Source organism: Oryx dammah, unplaced genomic scaffold (assembly GCF_014754425.2).
Source record: "Oryx dammah isolate SB20612 unplaced genomic scaffold, SCBI_Odam_1.1 HiC_scaffold_23, whole genome shotgun sequence".
In the NCBI taxonomy this organism is placed as follows: Eukaryota; Metazoa; Chordata; class Mammalia; order Artiodactyla; family Bovidae; genus Oryx; species Oryx dammah.
Window position 1 is genome coordinate 87,775,513 of NW_024070207.1, and position 23,214 is coordinate 87,798,726.

The following is a 23,214-nucleotide window of genomic DNA, read 5'->3' on the forward strand; positions in this document are numbered from 1 at the left end:
GAATTGTCACATGATAGGTTCCAGGCAGCTTTTTATTTTTAAATAAAAAATAAGTATTTCAAGGTGATTCAAACATGCAGAGAGGGTTAAAAGCCTTCTTAATGGCTTTGCTGCCTCATCCAGTCGTCTATGCTCTTGTGAAATTGGCCTTTTGAACCTAACTTCAGGTGTTTTTGAACCAAGCACTAAATTTTGTTTGGTTGATCGATTACTCTAGCTTTTTATGGCTTTTTAAAATTTTGCTTCATTGTGCCAAAACTTAGCAGTTCCTTCTAGCATTGCATCAGTTGAACTTTTATTTTCTTTGGTTGGTCTATCCTAGCTTTGGGGGTTTTTCTTTTTTTTTTCCTTGCCATGAAATAGATTAGCAGTCTCTTCTAGCATTGCATCATTTAAAAACTGAATAAGTACCATCCAAGCTGTTGATTCAACGAAGTGTTGAATATAATGTGATTAATGCTAGCTCCTCTGGCAACTCATCAAAGCTGCCTCTTGGAATTGGAGCCAGTTAACTTTTGTGTACATCTGGTCAGATAGTGCAGAATTCACTGGGCCCTACCATCATCTCTCCTATCAGCCTGTTGATGAGGATAATGTAGCATGATGGATTTGTTGTATGATTTGTGGACATCAATTTGTACGCAAGTTTCATAACAATCATCTACCAAACCAATGACCTCATGAGAAAAAGTATGAGTCATTTGGTATCTTACTCCTAGTAAATCCTGTTGCAGGCTTTGGGGTTCGCTGTTTTCTTTGAATACCCACAAACCATATATTTCCTAATTGAGTCCAGAATTTGCCTGAGGGTCAGTGCCACAACTGTAGATTTTGGGTACCACTTTCTTTTCCGCTCATCGGAAAAGCAGGGCATCATAGATTTAGCTTTAAAATAATATATTTGGTTTTTAAACTGTTCACGTAACTCTGTATGTGTATTTCTTTTGGTTGACTGCATTGTTTCCATTAACATAGTGGTTCTCAGCCCTAGCTGCACATTGGAATCACCTGGGGAGTTAACAGGACTAACAACAATTCCTAAGATCTCTGGGGGAGATCTTATTGAGTTGGTCATGGTGAGGCCTGGCATCAATATTTTTTTAAAAGCTCTCTTAGGTGACAAGAATGTTCAGCCAGGGATGAGAATGACTGCTATGTTCAAAGGAAATGTCAGCTCAGCCTGAATCTGGCTTGTTGCACACATGAATAGGCAGGCTTCACAGATGGTGAAATTTTATTCTAGGATTGTGGGGGCCTTGATGAATCCCAGGGGCTTGTGCCCACACCAAAATGGAGGATTCAACCCTAGAGAGTGAGTAGTCTGAGGGTCTATTTGGATTTTAAATTATCAGCTGTGAGATAGTTTGAACCTTTCAGGAAAAAAAGTTCCTATGCATTTTCTATAATGGCGAAGAAGATTCTGTTCATTTGCTAGGTGACCTTGGTCAAATTACCTCTCTCCTCTGAAATTTGGTTTCCTCATCTGCAAAGTAAGATCAGGTGGATTAGATAGCTTCAAAGGTTTCTTCCAGATTTAATGATCTGTGCTTACTTTGTGATTAATACTAATGATCAAAATGATTAAGAATATTATTATTCAAAACTAGTAGGTGATCCAAAGATCCCTTTTAACAGGTTTGGGATGCACAGGGTTATTTTGGAGGTAGTAGACTTGCCTTCCTAATTATATTTAGCTTAGGTCTCTTCTAGAATAACTGAACTATGGGGTTATATTCATTGAGCACACACTGGTTGCCCACAGGGAAGTGAAATCTACTGTGAACTGAGTGGCAGGGGGAATGTTAGTTTGAGATTTAGTATTTGTTCAAGAGACATGTTGCATGGATAATTGAAAATTGCCTCTTATAGATAAAATGCCAGTGTTATAGGTCTGGGAAAGCCTAGGAGGCAAGCAGCTGGCTCTTTTGACACCTCAGAACCCCTTTCCTACAGTATTTTAAGTAGCCATTCATTTAGTTAATACTACTACTAGTGCTAATATGAATTTAAATGAATAAAATTTTGTACTTATTTCATTGGCTCTTTGCTTAAATCTGGAAGTAGTTGAGGAAACTGAGGCACTGGGAGATTAAGCGTGTTACTCAAGGTCACATATTCAGAAAGTGATCATTCCTGGCCTAGAACCCAGGTCTCTTGATAGCAGACCTTTTCAGTTCTTCCAGTGTAGCCTGCATACTGCACTCTGTGGTCAGAATGTGGTCATGATTCTGAGAATTTAAAATTTGTTACTGACATACAGCAGAATTCAAGAGAAAACTTTGAAGAAAGGAACAAAGGGACAACCTAGAGGAAACGGAAAGTTTAAGGGAGGGATATGTCCGAAGTCAGTTCTTTCTTGCTTTTATCACTCTTCTGTGCTAGTTTCAAGCCCCTGACAAGAATTGGGTATTTGGGCTTTGAGCATCAAGATTGAGAGTTGGTAGTAGAGAAGAGGGAAATTGTGAATGCATGATGGAGAGACAGCATATGGAAGCCAGATCTTTAGTAGGAGAAAAAACTCTATAAATGGCCTTGGGCCTACTAAAATCAAGCTGTGGCTCTGTACCTACCTTGCTGCCAGAACTTGATCAAAGCCCTTCTCCACTAGGCCTCTTGTTTCCATGTGACTAAAATGAGAAATAGATTTAGTAGAAGAATTGTGTTCTCAAATGAAATTTTAGCCACAAACTTCTCTATAAAACATGGCATGAAAAAGCAGACCTTGTCTGGTTGAGTGGAGGAGAGAGTCTAGAGTTCCAGACTTGCTAGTGCAGACCTTATTCATTAGGGGAACTGGAGTTAGAAGAGCAGGGATGGTTGCCCAGCACAACCAAATTGCTTGGGAGATGAGGTAACTCGATGGAGGAGGCCAGGGTGGGCCAGCAATGAAAGTATTTTGGAAATCTGCATGCCTTTACCCGTCCTGTTTTACAAGTGAAAGAATTAAGGCACTGAGGAAGAAAGGGATTTATTCAAGGTTGCAGTGATGGGTCTGGTATCCTGAGTCATCAAATCAGCCCCTTGCCCCCTATAACCTTCTACCTCTGCTATAGAGTTCTGGCTCTGTGATCCCTTGGCTGTATCAGAGACTTGGATGCTCTCTCAGGTTTGGTTGGAGAGAGCTCTTAGAGAGAGGCTGGGAGAACAAAAGTATTATGTAACCTCCTAAAGGGGAAAAGGCCTGTCAGAGCCCTTAGAGTGCCAGGCAGTCAGATGCGGGTAGGGGAGCAGAGAATCTTCTGCAGACTACATCAGTTCTTCTAAGGAAGGGCTCCCTGGGTACAACAATGTGCTGCTCAGCCATCCACCCTGAGGGTCCAGAGGCATCTAGCATTGTGCATCCATAGGCAGATCCGGGAATGGTTCTGGCAGCTCTGACCTCTGTTTGCCTGCCTTCATTAGAGGAGGGGAAGGATGCACCTCCCTGCCCAGCAGGCTGCAGGAAGGATGTGCTAAGAGCCCACCCACACCCCCTCAGAGTGTGGTGCCTAAAGGCAGCATCTACTTTTAGCTGTACTTCCCACAGCCTCTCCTCTGCCCACTCTCTTCCATCCTCCTCTCTCTGTGAACCCTGCTGGTTGGCAGTGGGGCTGGGCAGTGGGTGCTTTGACATTTGGAAAGAGGCATGGTAGAGCCAGGAATCCCTAGGAGAAGCTTTGATATGGTGGGGAATACTCAGAACAGGCATAATGATGAGACTGCTTTGTGTTTAGGGCCTAATAGGCAGTGGAGAGATTTACTAATTTCCTTTGGACCTTGCAGCCAGCTGAGGCACTTGTTTTGAAAATCTAGATTGAACTGCATAGGAGGGCTCAGAAAAATTTATTGGATAGAAAGTGTATTGACACTTTCTCTACTCAGATTTAGAGAAAAGCCACTGGGGCTAGTGGATGCTTGCTTGATTCTTGACTCTCTTGAACATTGTCTTAAACTTTTCAGTGGGTTTTGCACATTGTCTCACTTGATCGCGGCCCTATGAAGTAAGTAAAACAGGGACTACCTGCATTTTGCAGATAAGAAAAATGAGACTCAAGGATGTATTGTCATATAGTGCCAGATTTGGGCTCAAGCTTTGGAAGTTATAGTGCCATTTAAATCATTCCGAACAGCTCTATCTTCTAGAAAGGGAGTGTTACAGCTGTCTTGAGTCCAATTTCCTCATTTTGGAAGCTGGGGAACTAGGCTCAAAGTAAGAAAGGACTCACACAAGGAAACACACAGTATGTTTGAAGCAGTACTGGAGCTATAGCTTGCAAGAATGTGAATTCCTGGATCCATGGGACTTGCAAGCTGCTCTTGTTTTTCAGGAATGGTAAAGGAAATCTGTATGGTGTGATAGAAAGCAAAAGATCACTGAACTAATTGTTTGTCATTTTTTAGCTCTGTGACCTTGGGTGAGTCACTTAGCCTCTCTGAGTTGGTTTTCTCTGATAATCCCTGAGAACTTTCTGAGGCTAAAATCCCTGAGTGACTGCTGTAGTGGAAGGGCCTGACACTTGGTAGGCCTCTACCTTTAACAAATCCTCTCTGTAAAGGATTTGTTAAAGACTTACACATGAATATAAAGAGGGGCTATAAATATGAACTTAGTTGCTGGGTGACCTTTAACAAATTCCGCTGTCTTTGTGCCTCATTTCTCTCTGTTACACCATGGAGGTCTCTTTTATTTTCCTCCCCTGGAAGGATAAAATCCCTATGTCCTGGCCCATATCTTGGGTCATTGGTTGGAAGCTGGATTTTTTTTTTCTTATAAGAAGCTTTCTTTTATTTACCCCCATTTCCACCCACCCCACCACCTGGCCACACATGGTACTATGAATACCAGACTAGCTTTCTGTCTCCCTATCTCCTGCAAAGATAAAAGAGGAGCTTGGAAGAAAGCCAAAGTTAATTGTATTTTTATTTAGTGCCTTCTTAAATCCACCAAGCCAGAATCACCTAGGTACTTAGCTTTTAAAAACCAATTCTTTGCTCCCAGGTCCTTAAACAGAATTTGTGATGGGCATTACTGGGTTTCATGATATGATTAAGAGCTGTATTTAGAGTTCACAAGCTCTGGACAAATGACCTAATTAGGACAAGTCTGCACTTTTTACCTTTATCTGTACTACTTTGGAAAATTCTCATTACCTCTGGAACAGGGCAAGAGGATAAGGACTATTGTATAGTCCTCTATAGTCATCTGTTCCTGCCATGTTTTTCTTTTCTCACAACCCTGTGAGGTGAGCAAGGCTTGGATTATTCTTCCCATTTTAAGGTTAAGTAAATTGAAACTATTAGTGTTTCCTCTTACAGCAGTGGTGTGTTGTTAAGAGCATTGCATATATAGTTAGATGTTATCAACCCACCCATACCAAATGGCCTTGAGCAAGGAGTTCATTGTAAAGATGCCTTCTGCACTTTGCTTTTATCCATGTCTTGTTATAAAAGTTAGTCAAGATAGCAGAGAAAACTAGGCAAATGTCACCATGTAACTCTGACTAGGTTGGCATTGAACTACTAATTGGCAGCTCAGATACAGTTATTTGACCTATAAGTCCACCCATATATCATCCATGGATGCATGAGAGGCCTTGCCAAATTCAGAAGGGTGGCCCTACATCCTGTGACCCTTCACACCCTGTTTGGAGGTTTTCTCTTTGTAGATTTATCTGGTTGTACCTTGAGCCTAAAAGATGGCTTAGTACCATCACTAGTTCCCACAGTCATCCCAAAAGATAGGAAAGGAATGCTTTGGATAAACCCCATCTCGTTTTGTCTGAGCTTTAGTGAACATTGTATGCATTTAGGACTTTATCCTTTTTACTTCAAGTGGCTCAAGACACTGGCAAAATGAGTATGGAATGACAAATGTAGGGAAGCAACCAATAGCCTGTCCAGGGCTAAAGGGAGCCTAGCTAGAATGAGGCATCTGTAGGTGCTAATCCATATGCACATATATGTGCAACTTTCTTTTTGTTGTGGTAGTGGTGGTAGAAGAGATCAGAGTTAGTCCATGATGCTTAAACTGAGAAAATCACTGTATAAGAATGAGGAACAACCCATAAGCCCACTCCCTCACAGTACTGCTAAAGGAAACTGCTGTCTGGGGAGAGGTAAGGACTTGCCCAAAGTCTTAGAGTTGGTCCTTGATCCTTGTCTTTCTTTTTGAGGCCTCTTGGATAAATGGAGTGGTGGCTAAGCCTCTTGGGAAAAGCACCTATGAACAATATATTCAGAAAGTAACAGATGAAATTTGAGTCAATGTCCTCTGACCTTCTTGGGAGCAGGTTAACCCAGGTGTCTTAGGGGAAAGCTGATAGAAACAAATTGTACAGGAGGAAAATTAGTTCAGTCTGGCTGTCTATCAATGGCCTTTGCCCATATTCACATAGGTCAAATGTGATGTACATACTCAAACATATGTGGAGTATATTTAGGATACACACAGGAGACACATGTGGGATATACCTTCTCGTTGATACACTTGGAGCACACACATTCAGTTTGCCATGGGGCACACTCACGCTTGCACATGCTTGGCACAGGCAGAGTACACACACACATGAGGCATGCTTATGCAAATTTGTGTGGGCATACATGGATGCATATAAAACATAACTGCACATTCACATACATAGAGTATACTGAGATGCATACTCAGATATACTCCTACCCCTGGGCACACACTCCTAAGGACTTGAACAAACAACCCCCCCCAACCTTGAGACACATTTGAACCCATCTATGGGACACACACACAGGCCCCACACATCCTTATGGGACACATTCTGATGAAGAACACAGTGTATCCCTATAACCAGTCAGCTGTCCCAGTCTTTTAAGTAGGCACAACAGGGCACTGGCCCCATCTGTTGGGGCCTCTATCAGTTTGCTCTGCCCCTTTATGCCTGAAATCAGGCTTCAGAGAGCAGTGAGCTCAGGAATAAAATGGATACTCAAGGTGGCATGTGTTATAGCAGGCTCTATCATTCAAACAAAACTTAGAACTGAGCCCTGAGTTGTTAACAGGCAGATGGAGACGATAAGTTGACATTGATCAATGCAGAAAGTTTGAGCCTGCTCCTCTATTCCCTAATCTACTTACAGACCATTAGGTAATGGTATAATTGTGAAGTAATATCCTAGAAAACCTAAACTAACTGATATTAAAGTTTGTTTTTCTTGGGAATGAAGTAACAACTTGGAGCAGAGTAAGTATATCTAAATTGTGAGTGGGATATTGTGAGGGGAAGTACATAGGATGCATAAAGGGGGCAGAGGTTCAGCCTCTCCTGGGTCAGTGGTGGATGGAGAGAACAGCCACATCCTTAATGACCACAGCCCTGCCCCTAGGCACAGCAGCTTGGACCATCTGGCCCCACTAATGAAGACCTGCTATTTTTAGAGTTTCTCAAGCTGGAAACCAGGTCGGGGTGTCCTGGAGAGGCCTTTCTGGCCCTTAGTACCAAAGGCTGGAACTAGAAGGAAGGGCTCTAGACTGTGTCTGGGTAAAGGGTGGGGAGCAATGAGACAGGTGGCCAGTGTGCCAGGTCTGCCCTTTAGCAGCAGCCTCAGAGACCCAGGGGATTACTGTTGAATGTGACAGCCTCATGTCTGTTTCTGAGCTTTGGACTTAAAATCAAGAAACACAAATTTCTTACTAGGATTTTACATTTAGGGTAGAAGATTTTGAAGATTGAAAAAAATTCTAATATTCTTTTATATTGTTCCTTACCTGAAGAAAGAATGCAATAAAATTTCAAACACACACACACACACATTTCAGTTGCTATTCTGCCACTTGGGGTGTGTGTCTCAGTCAGGTTCCCTTCCTCTCTCTGAGTCTTATTTGGTCTATATGTAAAATCGCCAATATTGCCTCTCAGACTCTGGCAAAGCTCAGATAGACTCAGTTGAGAAAATGCTTTGCGGACGTACTTGTTCTTCACCCATAAAGCTGTATCTCCCCTATTCCTAAGTTGATCTCAATACCTGCCAACTACTGAGCCTAACTTACAGAGTAGCAGTAGAAAGAAAGACCAAAGAGAGGCAACCTCATGGGTTCAGGTCAGTCATGCTGGGATCACCCTCACTCATAAAGATGCTTTTCAGTACCAGGTCAGTCCTTTCCCAGAATACAGGTTTGCAACATGTATTGCAACATTTATATGGTCATATAGCTTTGGCTCCTTAGGAACTCTAGGTAGGGAAAGTGGGGAGCATCAGAAACAGTTTTCTTCTTAAACTAGAAAAAGCAAGCTCAGATAGCCTGTACCTGCCACGTGCCAGAGGATGTAGCCTTTATTTCCAGTATTGACCTTGAGAATGTGCCTTATTCTAAGTTTTGTGCTTAGGGCCATTTCCACCTGCCTTGTTGAAGGGGGTGGGTCAGGAACTAGACTATTAGCACAAGTTCAAATTTCTCCTCATCCCATAAATTATGGGCAAATTCCTTCTGAGTCTCTTTTCTGGTCTGTGAAATAGGCTTAACTGTTAAGTTGCAGGATTGTGAGGTGCAAGAATTCATGGTGACAAAATATGTGAAAGTGCCTTTTAAAATGTTGACCATGTTTTCTATTGTTAATTGTTACGAGTCTATCCAAGTTGTGATTACAGGTACTTTGGAGGTAATCTAGGAGCTTGTCTTCACTTTATTTCTCAATTTCTTCCCCCTACCCTGTTATAAACTAGTATTGTCTCCATTTTGCAGATGAGAATACTGAGTCTGAGGGTACAGGGTTAGGTAATGGTGGATTCTGGTCCGGAAGCCATGCCTTCAGACTCTATTCAGTGTTCTTTCTATGGCCCCAAGTTATCACCCCATGAGGTCCAGCACTAAAAGGAAGCTGCTGGTGGCAACTTAATTTTAAAAATTTAGATTTGTCTCTGACATATAGCAAGGGACAGGGGCTCTCTGGGGCACAGCCTAACCCAGAAGTGCCCTGCTTATCCATGAGAGGCACTGACTTGTCATCCCTTCCACAGTAGCTCACATCCTACTCGTCACTTGTCATCCCTTCCACAGTAGCTCACGTCCTACTCGTCTCCTGCATATTAGAAGCAGTGGAGCGTTGGAGAAGATGCTAAGCTGTTGTGAGAGGGAATTGTGCTGCCCATTTAATTCACTTCAGGATGATCCCTGAAGGCACTTGGTCTACCTCAGCTACTCCCACCTCCTCACAGCTTCCTGAGTATAGAAGCCTTGTATGACTGACCTGCCTAAGGGCTGGACCTAAAGGTATCTGAAGAAATAATTTTTTATTATTTAATAATTATTTAATAATTATTTCTGAAGAATAATATTTTAGGACCTTAATCTTTGGGGTATTTTGCCAACTCTTGAGAGTTAAAATAGTAGAGATCCAGAAACCACAGCCAAGAGAGTTCCCTGAGACTATTTGGGCTGACTCTTACCGGCCTTGATGTAAACATTAAAATATAGCTAGGCTGACATTTATTCCCATTGTGTATTTTTCTTTGTACACCGCAGACTCACAAGCTAGGCCAAATTTCCTAGAGCCTTTCTAGCTTGTGTATTTTTCCTTTCTCAGCTCAGGAGAAGGGTGGGTAGGCACACTGAGACAAGAGTAGTGAGAGGAAGGAAATGGAAGAATCTGTGGAGCTCAGGCCTTGGGTGCTAGGCTCTGGGGAAGAAGGCCTTTTGTGTCTTTTGTCATCTATCCTGCCACTAATAGGTTATTTTCCTATAATTCACAGATTGGCTATGAAAGCCTAACTCAAACTGTTGCTGTTTTCACTTGTGCCACTGAAACCTATGGAATGACTATAATACTGACCTTTCTAGGGGATTGGACAAGCAATGTCAGGGGTTAGGAAACTGGAATAACAAAGGAGAGAGACACCTTCTGTTCTTAAATTTTGAGCACCCAGAGAGGTGGATAGGGAAGGGTCAGTCACCAGAGCTCTGCCAAGAAGCAGCCACATAGTTTCTTTAGTTCTCTTGACTATAAGTGAAGTCGCTCAGTCGTGTCCGACTCTTTGCGACCCCGTGGACTGTAGCCTACCAGGCTCCTCTGTCCATGAGATTCCCTAGGCAAGAATACTGGAGTGGGTTGCCATTTCCTTCTCCAGGGGATCTTCCCAACCCAGGGATCGAACCCAGGTCTCCCGCATTGGAGGCAGATGCTTTAACTTCTGAGCCACCAGGGAAGCCCCTCTTGACTATAGAAGACTCATTTAAAATTATTTTTGAAAAGGAAATACAGTCACATGGTCCAAAAGGTACACAGTGAAAAGTCTCACTCTAGCCCTGCCCTCCAGCCACTTGGCTTCCTCTGCAGAGGTCATAAGTGAATCCTTCCAGAGAAATGTTACATGGATATATAAAACATATATGAATATATTTTTCTTGTTTATGATAATAAACACCCTATTCTATATCTTGCTATGCTTTGGAGGGTCTGTGATCCTGTAGGAGCATGAGGATATGCTGTGGAGAGCAGAGGTTAAGAGCACTTGTTCTAGAGTAAGACTACCTGGATTTTGGTTCTGACCCTGTGTAACCTTCAGCAATCACTTCATCTTTCTGAGCCATGTTTTTCTCGTTTTTAAAATGGGGAGCAAGTAAGTTAGTATATGTAAAAACTTAGATTTGTCCCTGACACATACTAAAGTGAAAGTGAAGTCGCTCAGTCATTTCCGACTCTTTGCGAACCCATGGACGTAGCCCCCCCGGGCTCCTCGGTCCATGGGACTTTCCAGGCATGAATACTGGATTGGGTTGCTATTTCCTTCTCCAGGGGATCTTTCCAACCCAGGGATCCAACCTGGATCTCCCGCATTGTAGGCAGATGCTTTACTGTCTGAGCTACCGGGGAAGCCCTGACAAATACTAAGAACTCAGTAAATGTTAACCATTTTTTATTATTAGAAAAGTTATGGACTGTGAGTCAGAAGATTTGGGTTCTCTTTTTGCCCGTGCTCCTGGGATACCTGAGGGAATTCCTTTGTCCAAGCCTGTTTCCTCATTTTAAAAATGAGGTCTCATCCCTGCTCTTCTTACTCCCCAGAATTGCTGGCAGGATCTAGTGACCTCATGAATGTGTAATGAATATGAAAGGAATTTAGAAACTATAATGTGTTAAGCTCATGGTAGGTGAAAGGCTTTCTCTTTTCTTGAAACTACTTTAGGTGGCTTGAACTGGGTGGAGAAAGCAGTACTCATTCTTCTGGCAGCAGAACCTAAAGGCCATCCTTGTACTAAAGTTCTATTCTGGGTTAAGGTAACCCATGGCAAAAATCTGAAATAGTCAAGTTTTGTCTTCTGACCTTTCTTATCCCACTCCATCCCACTTCTGATGTCCTTGTTTCCATGTCTTCTTCAATTCCCCTCTGTCTCTTGACAGCAGCATCTGTCAAAGACAACCTAACTTTCCATTTGAGATAAGCTGGTCCAACTAGCTCAGGGAGTTATATTCACTTAAGTTCAATTTGCTTGAGTTCAATACTCAGTAACCAAGTCAAGCCTGGAGCCTATTCTTCCCACTGTTTTTTCACTAGCATTTTCATTTTAGTGTAAATTTGAATTTCAGATTCCTTAGCAAAAACATTTAGTGGTGAATGAGATACTGGAAGTAACTCTACTTAGCCTTCATTTCCAGGGAGGGTCAGATTTGTTTGGGGCCCTGAGAGGAGGGTGAGGTAGGTGATGGTTGTAGTATTCAAGGGGTGACATCTGTAGGGCAGAGGAAGGAAGGACCATCAGAAAATGTCTAAAACGGATCTCCAAAATGAAATTTAGGAAGAAAATATTGCAAGTTCTTTATATATTAAATTGTTAATCTCATCATTTCATTTCTACTTTTTTGTGTAGATTTTTTATAAAACACATACTACATTAGTAGTAGGTAGATACTGGGATAGACGTTTATTTTTTAACTAATTGATTATTTTTTAAACAAAATCTTGAACTTTTTATTTTGTATTGGGGTATAGCTGATTAACAATGTTTTGATAATTTCAGAGGAGCAATTTTTAACCAAAACAATTGACAACTGTCCTTTTAAACTATTGTAGGCTTGGTTTCTAAGCTTGGCTCTGCTGCAGACTAACTTGACATGTTAGCCAACTTTTGTTTACTAGAACCTTAGTTTTCTTATCTGTAAAATGTTAGACTGAACTAGATGTGCTAGCTCATGGGAATCTCCAATCCTGGTCTTCTCTGAGTATAATAATTCACTCTTTCAGGCTTTTGAGCCTGAGACAGAGTCAAGAAGGGTAGGTTCAAGCCCTAGCATCTTGCTGGTTGCTTTGTCCCTCAGTCAGCTTTCCTGGGTCCCTTCCCTTCTCCACTCCTACCTCCTCTACCTAGCCCAGACAGGCTGGGGATCTCTTACATAAGCCTAACTGACCTACTTGAAGATCTTTTGTTACAAGCACAATCACTTTTCCTGCAAACGCAGATGGGGTGTTTGCATCCAATCTGCATTCTATCCTTCCTGGGCCCTGAGGGTGGGTCTGATTGTGCTTTTCTTGTGTCTTCATTGTTAGCCTAGGTTTAGATGTTACATGCCTCTATCTGTAGTCCTAAAGGACACAGTCTGAAGGGGAGACAGCTCAGCCAGTTTGAGTCCCCGGGGGCCTGATCTCGTGAATGCTCACTGACCATTCCTGCTCATCAATCATTTATCATGTCTTCTGGGAACCCAGGACAGTGCTAGACTTCATCAGGAGAAAAATGACCCATCCCTGAACAGGAAACTACTGACAAGGGCCAGAAACACTGCTAAATGCCTTGGCCAATGTCTTTTCTATTGCAGGGAGTAAAAAAGAAGAGGGAAATCAATAAGCCACTGGAAACCATCTTTCACTTTCTGATGGGCTGTTTAAATACATATTTCCCTTTGGGGCTATAAGGACTCCCCAGGAGATAATTACATTCTCTTTGGAAATGTCTGCCAAGGCTAGAGACTTTGCAAGCTGCTGTCCTGGGTGGGCATGCTCAGTAGACTTCAAGGTGGTTTAAGTTGGTTGAAATATATTTATTTTTTCTGTCTCTTCTTCAGGTATAGAAGCAGGTTATAGTATACCTTACTAACTGCTGTTACTGTTATCACTACCTTAGACCAGATGGCCACATTTAAGAATATATTAGAACTATTAGTTCCAACCTATCTCCTCCTCTGCTCCTTCCCCCCACCTACAGTCCTCTTTCCCCTACAAGATTTTAACACGACATCTGTCAAATGGATAAAAAAAATGACTTTTCCTTCTTGCTGCCTTGCCCACCCACCCTCTGACTGCAGTGTTGATGAGTATAGAGCTATACATGTGGGAACCACAGAGGACAAATTCTTCATGTAGTTCTAGCCCCCTCCTCCTAACCCTTTTGTAAACCTAGAGGAGCTCCACCCCCATCCCTTGGAGGAATTCTAAGGCTGGCCTTCAAGTCACAGTCCAGAAAAAGTTAAAGCTTCCAAGTCTTGTCTCAGTGGAACTATGTAAAGAAATTCAAGAACCCAGGTGTAGGGTGATGAGTCTAGGTCACTTCAAGCATTTGGGGCTTTTTGAATCTCCTGCTTATCCTCCGGGCTTGCCCTGGCCATCTTTCAAGGTATGCAGGAAACAAGCGACCCACATGGATAGCTGGAACTTAGTAGCCACAGCAAGTCCAAGAAGGGCGAGATAATCAGGGCAGGAATATTTTGGAGATAGGTCCCAGTCTGACTAAAGAGATAAATAGGGGTCAGAGTGACCTCCAGCTTGGGATGACATGCTTCTGACTCAACTCGTGGAAAGAGCATTGCTGGGTCTTTTTTTTTTTTACTGATAATTTTTCTCCTAGAGTATTGGGAACTGACTTGGGTAGATTGAACGTAGCTCTAGGAAATTGCTTCTAGATTGTAGTGTAGAGAAAACCTGCAAAAATTTTCCATTAGGGGTGTCAATGTTGAAGGTCTAGGAGGGAGTGAAAGAAGGGGTGCAGGTACAGATAGTCTCTTGAGGCAGCCTGGGAAAATCCACTTAGACAAACTACTGTAATTCCTTAGCCTGCTTGAAAACTGACACAAGAAAGAGAAACAAAGGGTGAGAATTTCAGAGATTCTGGTTTCTTTGGAAACCATTGCAGTTAGAGGCAATTCTTGTACTTCAAACTCAGGCCCTAGAAAGTTTAAAAGACACTTGGTCTCAGTATGATATATGATTTAGAATCACTCGGGCTGCTTGTTAAAAATGCTGGGGTGATTCTGAGCAAAGAGTCTGGAAATGACAATTGAGAAACTGGTATAAAGAATCAGAGGCACCTGGATGATACCAATAAATTCCCAAACAACTTGACAGTAACTTTTATTTCCAAGATGCTTTGAAGGTGCAAGCTGATGCTTATCAGGATGGGAGCTACTCTTTTGAGGGAGACCTCTGCAGCCAATGGTATCATGATTGGTGGTTTGGGAACACTTCTCTCTGATCTTTGCAATCCTTGGCCCTGTTGGCTGCATTTTCTCTAAAGGACCTATTCCTTCAACAAGACTGAAATCTTGACATCATAAGCTTTGGGGCAGCAGCTGGGTCTCACTTCAGAAACTCCTGGGCCCGTTAGGTTGAGCTAATGGCTGAAGTGTCATACTAGAAGAGTCCATTGCTAAGGTGTAAACCAAACAAGCAACTTCCCTACCTCATATATTTGGTCACTGTTATAGCTGAGATCACTTTGTAACTTCTTTTAGAAGAGGTGTAGAAAGAGGTGTTATCCTTTGTTATTAGTCTGTAATAATTGTTATTAGTCCTGGATGGCTTCATATCTTAAGATGCTAATCTGATAGATTTACTCAGCTTTTAGGAGCTGACAGGTGTGAATTGTCTTTTGACGTATTGGCCTCTGGATCAGGTGGTCTGTCTTATTCTTGCTGAGCTGACCTGCATGTAGCCTCTTCTTTCAAATCAAGCCAGCTGGGCTGGGGTTCGTGTCTGCCAGGTGTGGCTAAAGCCAACCTTCATTTTGTTAAAGTGAAAAATTATGTTAACAGTGGGATATTGAAGGAAGCCAATACCTAATGACTCACAAATCACATGCCCAAACTAGGAAAAAGATAATCACATCATGAAAAGTGGCAATACTTGCATACTTCCTCTCAATACATTTAGAGCCACATCACTTGAATGCATTAATTATTCTGCTCAGAAATGAAATTATCTGCTTATGGGTGATTGCAGCATCCAGATTAAAGCTGAAACTAGCTAAGTGTGAAGTATTAAGTCATATGGAAAACAAATAGCAATCCTTATGATTTAAAAAAAAATCAGTTTTTTTTTTCTTACCTGACATTTCTTCTTTCTCTGATGACCATTGAGCATCTGTGAAGATCTTCAGCAAAAGCCAGCCCACCCCAGAAGCCACCTGGCCATAAATCCTATCAGCAATGGATTGGCCCATCTGGTATATATTATGCAAAAATTTCTTTGGCCCCATAGAATATTCTGCAACCTGACAAAGATGCTAGCTCTTTTACTGTGATCTTCCTCAGAGTTTACCTGGTTTTAGGGCTCTGGGCACAGAACTTTAGAGGCTAAAAACAATGTTGTTCATTATAGATTAAGAGATGTTTTAGATTTACTGTTCACAAGTATACAATCTGTTTGGAGAATAACACCCTGGTAAACAACTTGAATAACTCTATGTTATTTAATATATTCTTCTTATCCTATGTAAAAATTAGTGAAAGAGGCAAGGGAGAGAAGATACAGGGTGAAGTCGTCAGGGACAAGATTAAGGAGCAGTTGGGCCAAGATCATATGGCAAGGAAGAGGAAGCGTATCTCATATCCCTACACTTAACCATGGACAAGGGAATGGCTGAATCAGGAACAGAGGTAGGAGTCATCTGCCTGAAAGAGACTCTGTGTTACCAGAGTGGAAGGTCCCTGTTGGTTCAAGACGAGGATTGGATCCATAGATGGGGCTAGATTAAGGAGAGCTTTGAGAGATTGACAGTAGGGAGTTTTTGAGGCTTCTTGAGCATGAATAGTGGCACCAACAAAGAAGTTTTAAGAAGTGCTTTATTAAGGAGGAGAGAGAACTGTGAGCCGTAGGAAGGCCAGTTAGGAGGCAACTTGAGGTGATAAGGCCCAGGCCTAAGAAAAGGCATTGAAAAAGAAGATAAAGGGTCATATCTATATGTAGAAGAAAAAATCAGCAGGCCCAGAAAGTTTATCAGAAATGAGAAAAATAAGGATTCAGGGGAATGGGGCCTTAATATTATGAGTTTTACATATGTTTTATTGGAGGCAGTAGCAGGCCCCCAGGGAAATGTGAAACAGGTAGTTGGAAATATGGGACTGGAGGTAGTAAGAGCTGATGTCATGAGAAAGATGATTTATCTGAGGAGCTGTGTGGCTAGAACAAAGAGCAAAGGTCCTTACTGACTTTTATTTATTTTTGGCTCTGCTAGGTCTTTGTTGCTGTGCTTGGGCCTTTAGTTGTGGCAAGCTAGAGCTACTCTCTAGTTGCAGTGTGCAGACTTCTCATTGCAGTGGCTTTTCTTGTTGCAGAGCACGAGCTCTAGGCACATGGGCTTCAGTAGCTGTGGCATGCGGGCTCAGTCGTTGCGGTTCAAGGGCTCTAAAGCACAGGCTCAGTATTGTGTGTTGTGTTAGTTGTCCCACAGCATGTGGGCTCTTCCCAGATCAGGGATCAAACCCATGCTGCTGCATTGGCATGCAAATTCTTTACCATTGAGCCACTAGGGAAGCTTTCCTTGCCACGGACATTTATTAAAATTTATTTTTGGCTGCACTGGGTCTTCACTGTGGTGTGTGAGCTTTCTCTAGGTGTGGTGCAAGGGCTTCTCTTTTTATTGGTGTGTGGGCTTCTCTTGTTGCCATGGGGCTTAGTTGCCCCATGGCATATTCCCCCACCAAGGACTGAACCCAAGTTCCCTGCATTGGAAGGCAGAGTCTTAACCACTGGACCACTAAGAAAATCCGCTCCCCACCCACACCGCCCCACGGCTCCCCACTGACTTTTGAATAGAGCAGTCAAGGGCCAAAGTGGAAAACCCATTCCTCAGTTTTCCCAGTCAGTCTGCCTGGCCTGTGCTTTAATCTATCACTAACAATGCCTGAGTGAGTTATATTCAGGAAGGGACTAGCCAGTGCCAAGTTCTCATTTTCTTGAGTAGAGAGCAATAAAAAAATCCTATTAAGTGCAAAACTTCCCTTGTAGCTCAGTCGGTAAAGAATCTGCTTGCAGCGCAGGAGACCCGGCTTCAATCCCTGGGTTGGGAGGATCCCCTGGAGAAGGAAATGGCAACCCACTCTAGTATCCTTGCCTAGAAAATCTCATGGACAGAGGAGCCTGGTGGGCTGCAGTCCATTGGGTCACAAAGAGCTGGGCACGACTGAGCGACTAACACTTACTTACTATCAAGTGCAAAGATCAGTGAGAAGAAATAATCTACAATAATGAAATTCATGACCTTTGCAAAGCTCAAGTGTTACCCTTAGTAGAAAGCCAGAACTGGAAAGGGCTGTTTGATTCAAGTCTGTAACTTGACAGATAAACTGAGACAGGTAAAGGGACCCATCCAAGATGATTCAGTGACTTACTGGTAGAGCTTCTTCTAATAGCCAATATTTTGATACCTCCCCACTATTGTTGAAACAGTCTGGGTCACACCTTTGTAACCCAGAAATGGGTAAGAGTCTTGTCCTTGAACAATTTGGGCAAGATAACAGTCTGTTTACAAGGCCATATGAAAAAGATCTCTGGTTTATTCAGGAGAGAATAAAATCCCAGCCTATTTTAGATGTGTGTAAAGGAAACAAGGGCTTCCCTCGTGGTTCAGATAATAAAGAATCTGCCAGCAATGCAGGAGACCCAGGTTCAATCCCTGGGTCAGGAAGATCCCCTGGAGAAGGGAATGGCTACCCACTCCTGTATTCTTGCCTAGAGAATCCCATGGATAGAGGAGCCTGGAGGGTTACAGTCCACAGGGTCATGAAGAGTTGGACATGACTGAGCAACTAACATCAACTAGCCAAATGGAACAAAGGAAAGGATTTTCTTTTGTCCATGCCTAGCTGTTGAGGGCACTCCAGTACTCTTGCCTGGAGAATCCCAGGGACAGGGGTGCCTGGTGGGCTGCCATCTATGAGGTTGCACAGAGTTGTACCTGACTGAAGCAACTTGGCAGCAGCAGCAGCAGCTGTTGAAGGAGGGGACCTTTTGAGAGAATGGGGGCAAGTATCAACTGAAAAAAAACCTTAAAGAAAGGCAAAATCCTTCAGGCTGCTTCTTATCCCCTTGTGGAGCTTCTCAGAAGGAAAGCCAGGCTCAGCTACTTTTCATGGCAATAGGACATATACTATTTTGAACAACAGTTTTTTAATCCTTCCCTCTGCTGCTCCTTGCCATTAAAACTCTAGTATTTCTGGCAGCCACCCAGGCTAACTAAATAACTATTTTGCGGGTGGTACTGTTCAGCTAGAGGTCAAGAATGTGAAGAGGAAGACAAAAGTGCAAGAAAGAAAGAAGACAAGAAAACTGGGTGAGGGTTTTATTTCTGTGTTTGCAAGGCCTGGCATTGAGAATGCTCCCTACGTGACCCAAAATACTCATTCTCAGACATACCAACCACTGAGCAGTACCTTGTAACCAAGCAAGGAGTGGGGTGCCATGGGGATCCTTAGGAGAATGAGGCATCAGGAAAGGCAGGGGTAAAGCCTAGACTAGAAAGACCCTCTAGGTCTGTGGTTCACCAGGTATGGTCCCTGAACCAGCAGGCATCCCCTGGGGACTTGTTTGAAATACAAGTTCTCAAGCCTTGCTTCAGAGTACTGAATAAGGGACTCATGGGACCTAGCAATCTGTATTTTAACAAGCCTTCCAGGGGATTGAGAACTACTGATTTAGATCATTCACAGGGTGGACTGGTCTCCCTGAAGAGAGAAACCAGCTGGGAGCCCTCTCACCTTGCCTTCTTGATAGGTAGTGTTGGGGATTCACAAAAGCAAAGCTATACAATAAGGTCAGCTAGACATTCATATCTGCTTGACCACCTACTAACTGGGTGACTGTAGGCTACTTGGTAACCTCACAGGTTATATTCAGTAAAAATGAGTATATTAATGCTTACCTTGGAGAGCTATAGAGACTAAGGTCACAAAAGAAATCCCCTTATCCAATGCCTGGCACATATTTTCAGGTGCTTCTCTTCCTCTCTGTTTTTCTTCCTCCCTCTTCCTTGCCTTCTTTACTTCCTCCTAAAAGGGCCCACTAGCCACTCCAAGTTAGCTATAGGCATACATGCCTCATTGTTGATCAGAAACCAGCCTGAGAGATCAAACTCCCAATGCCTACAGTGAATAGTGATCATATTTTCAGGTAAAATGTCAGGACACATGGGTCTGATAACAGATTATTTGTAGGACAATGGAATAGAATATTTGAAATTAGAATTGCTGGGAAATCTAGATTAAAAAGGAATTGGATATTATTCCTTTAAGAATTAGGACTCTTCTCCCTCTTCATCTTTTTATTCATGTCCAAAAGTGTCTTTGGTTTGGGAATGAAGAACACCATGTGTCCCACTCAATGGTAAGTCTCAGCAAGAACCAACCTATATTTGGTCCTGTACTTGAAATGCCCTGAGGATTGGGAAGTATTTTATTAGAAGTCACATCAACAGTGTCCCAAGGCTAGGTGCAATTTGGGCACCTTGCTGGAGTAACCCAGTACCATCTCTTGGCTTTTGGGGATGATGGGATCGCAAGATGAAGAAGTTGTGACCATTGGGAAATTAGGGATTTTAGTGGGGAGCATAAACCAGTTATAAACAAGAAATGAAGAATTTAAACCTTGATACAGCCACTCAAAGCTGAGCACCGAAGAACTGATGCTTTTGAACTGTGGTGTTGGAGAAGACTCCTGAGAGTCGCTTGGACTGCAGTGAGATCCAGCCAGTCCATTCTAAAGGAGATAAGCCCTGGGTGTTCTTTGGAAGGAATGATGCTAAAGCTGAAACTCCAGTACTTTGGCCACCTCATACGAAGAGTTGACTCATTGGAAAAGACTCTGATGCTGGGAGGGATTGGGGGCAGGAGGAAAAGGGGACGACAGAGGATGAGATGGCTGGATGGCATCACTGACTTGATGGACATGAGTTTGAATGAACTCCGAGAGTTGGTGATGGACAGGGAGGCCTGGCGTGCTGTGATTCTTGGGGTCACAAAGAGTTGGACACGACTGAGTGACTGAACTGAACTGAACTGAACAGCCACTCCCAAATAGACTTTTCTTGATTTTTTTCCCTCTTATAGGTAGCTCTGTTTTATTTGATAATTTGATCAGTTCCTGCTGCTGAAAACACTTGTCCTTGGTTTTTGTGAGATTGCACCCCTGGGTATCCTAATTATGTGCTGACAACTCCATTTTCATTTGTTTCTCTGGCTCCTCTTCTCTTTTTCACCTCACATTATTGCTGTTTTCCTAGGTTTCTGGTCTTCTTTCTTAGCGCTTTCTTCCAGGGCAAACTTCTTTGGTTTCTATAATTTCTTCTGGATCATTGGCTCTCAAACCTGTATAACTATCTCCCTCCTCTCGAACTTCAAATCTACTTGTATGTCCTGCTGGCCACCAGCATTCAGCACATTAGAGAAAACATTATCTTTTATGCCACTCCCAAACAAACATTTCCTCATTACTTATCCTTATGCTTTAATGATCATACTTAGGATTGAAATCCCTCTACCAAATCAACTTTGACCTCCTTTTTCTCAAATGAAATTTAAAGCCTTCAAACAAGACTCCAATCCACCTTTCTAGCTGCCTTTCCACCCCAATCTTCCCAGGCCTTTCCAAACTTCACTACATGTTTACCATCAAATTTCCTATACTCTTTACCTTTGAGACTTTAGTCTGCCTCACATGCCTTTTCTGTTTCCTTCTATATTCATTACACTTGTACCTATTCTTTAAGGCCTTCTTCAGTGTACCACAAAGCTGTTTTAGAGCCCACACATGATCCTTCCTTCCTCTGAAGTCTTGCACTAGGCCAGAGTATATCAGGCACAGTACTAGACATTATACATCTAGCACTCAGTTCACTTTCTCTACAATTCTGCCTGTAAGGCAGGTATTAATAACCCCATTTTGCATATGAAGAAACTAAACTGAAGGTTGTATAGCTTGAAAGTTTTGTCTATGGCTTTTGTGATAGTGTACTCCTGGTATCCTTAATTACATGCTGACAGTTCCATTTTGGATTACTTATGTGGCTTCTCTTGTATTCCTCACCTCCCATTGTCACTTCTACTTTCTAAAGTAGCAGAGCTCAGAACTGAAGCTAGGTTTGCTTGCCTTTAACCACTTTGGCATACTGCTTGAAGGGCATTCACTGTTGGTACAGTGTTGAGTGAAAAACGGATGAGCAGAGAAAAGTTGTATTTATGAAAAATTGTAGCAAGTTAAAAGTCAATTCTATATACAAAAGGGAGATTTGAAACTAATTTCCAGCCCAAATTTAGCTTACTTTTAAAACCTCTCAGAGGATAAGAGAAGAGCATCCCCTTATTTCTGCTTGTATTTGTGACTAGAGAACACAGGAGCCCTATATAACTACATCCCCTTCTAAAGTGCCCTCTTCTCATTGTCTGCACACACATTTGTCAATTCTTGGTTCAGTGTCTTACAGCTCATGAATTATGTGGGAGTGTAGAATTATCTTTACTTACCAGATGAAGAAAGTAAGACTCAGAGGCAGTATAGCTTGTAAGAGCAAAGATGCTATAAAAATCAGACTGTGCCTGCATTTGAATTATGGCTTCAATACTTATTGGCTGTATGGATTTGAGCAAATATTTTAATTTCTCTGAGCTTCAGTTTCCTCATCTGTAGGATAGGAATAATAATAGGGCTGCTGTGAGGATTAAATGAATTGATGTGTATAAAGTGCTTATAATAGTGTCTGACATATAGTTAGTACTCTGTATTAGCTAATATCATCTTTGCCATTCCTTCTTTAGCAAGGTCTTAAATCCAGGTATCCTTCTTCCACCTTCTCTATCAATGGTGTTATGATGGGAAAACGGGAAGGAGGTTGGTCATCTGTTGACCTTAGGCAAGTCACTACTGCTATATTACACCTAATCTATAAAATGAGGTATTAAGGGTCATGATCTTTGAAGTGCTATCCAGCTTTGTCATTGACTCCAAGTAGGCCCTGACAACAGGCTTTCCAGTTGGTTTATGGCCACAGGGTCCTATCTAGGGATTGGTTTTGTCCAGGGTATAGCTGGAGTTTATGACCTGAGGGCCTAGGCAGGTCAACTAGACTAAATGGGGACAAGAATGAGCCAATTGCTCCTGGGGAAAGCCAAGAATGGACTCCCTAAAGAAGACTGCACTGTGAAAAACATACAGGTAGCAGAATCAAGTAGACCTGGGCCTGCTGCTGCTGCTAAATTGCTTCAGTCATGTCCGACTCTGTGCGACCCCATAGACGGCAGCCCACCAGGCTCCCCCATCCCTGGGATTCTCCAGGCAAGAACACTGGAGTGGGTTGCAATTTCCTTCTCCAATACATGAAAGTGAAAAGTGAAAGTGAAGTGGCTCAGTCATGTCTGACTCTTCACTACCCCATGGACTGCATCCTACCAGGCTCCTCCATCCATGGGATTTTCCAGGCAAGAGTACTGGAGTGGGGTGCCATTGCCTTCTCCACTGGTCCCATCACTTCATGGTAAATAGATGGGGAAACAGTGAAACAGTGTCAGACTTTATTTTTCTGGGCTCCAAAATCACTGCAGATGGTGATTGCAGTCATGAAATTAAAAGATGCTTACTCCTTGGAAGGAAAGTTATGATCAACCTAGATAGCATATTCAAAAGAAGAGACATTACTTTGCCAACAAAGATCCATCTAGTCAAGGCTATTGTTCTTCCAGCAGTCATGAATGGATGTGAGAGTTGGACTGTGAAGAAAGCTGAGCACCGAGGAATTGATGCTTTTGAACTGTGGTGTTGGAGAAGACTCTTGAGAGTCCCTTGGACTGCAAGGAGATCAGTCCTGGGTTTTCTTTGGAAGGAATGATGCTAAAGCTGAAACTCCAGTACTTTGGCCACCTCATGTGAGGAGTTGACTCATTGGAAAAGACTCTGATGCTGGGAGGGATTGGGGGCAGGAGGAAAAGGGGACGACAGAGGATGAGATGGCTGGATGGCATCACTAACTCCCGGAGTTCACTCAAACTCACGTCCATCGAGTCAGTGATGCCA

At 42.6% G+C, this 23,214-nt stretch overlaps 1 protein-coding gene across 7 annotated transcripts in view; it reads left to right on the plus strand.

Moving 5' to 3' along the window:
* The window catches only part of ARHGEF9 (Cdc42 guanine nucleotide exchange factor 9), a 456,114-nt gene that overhangs the window by 264,910 nt on the left and 167,990 nt on the right, over nucleotides 1-23,214 (plus strand). The gene's annotated exons all lie outside the window — the stretch shown is intronic.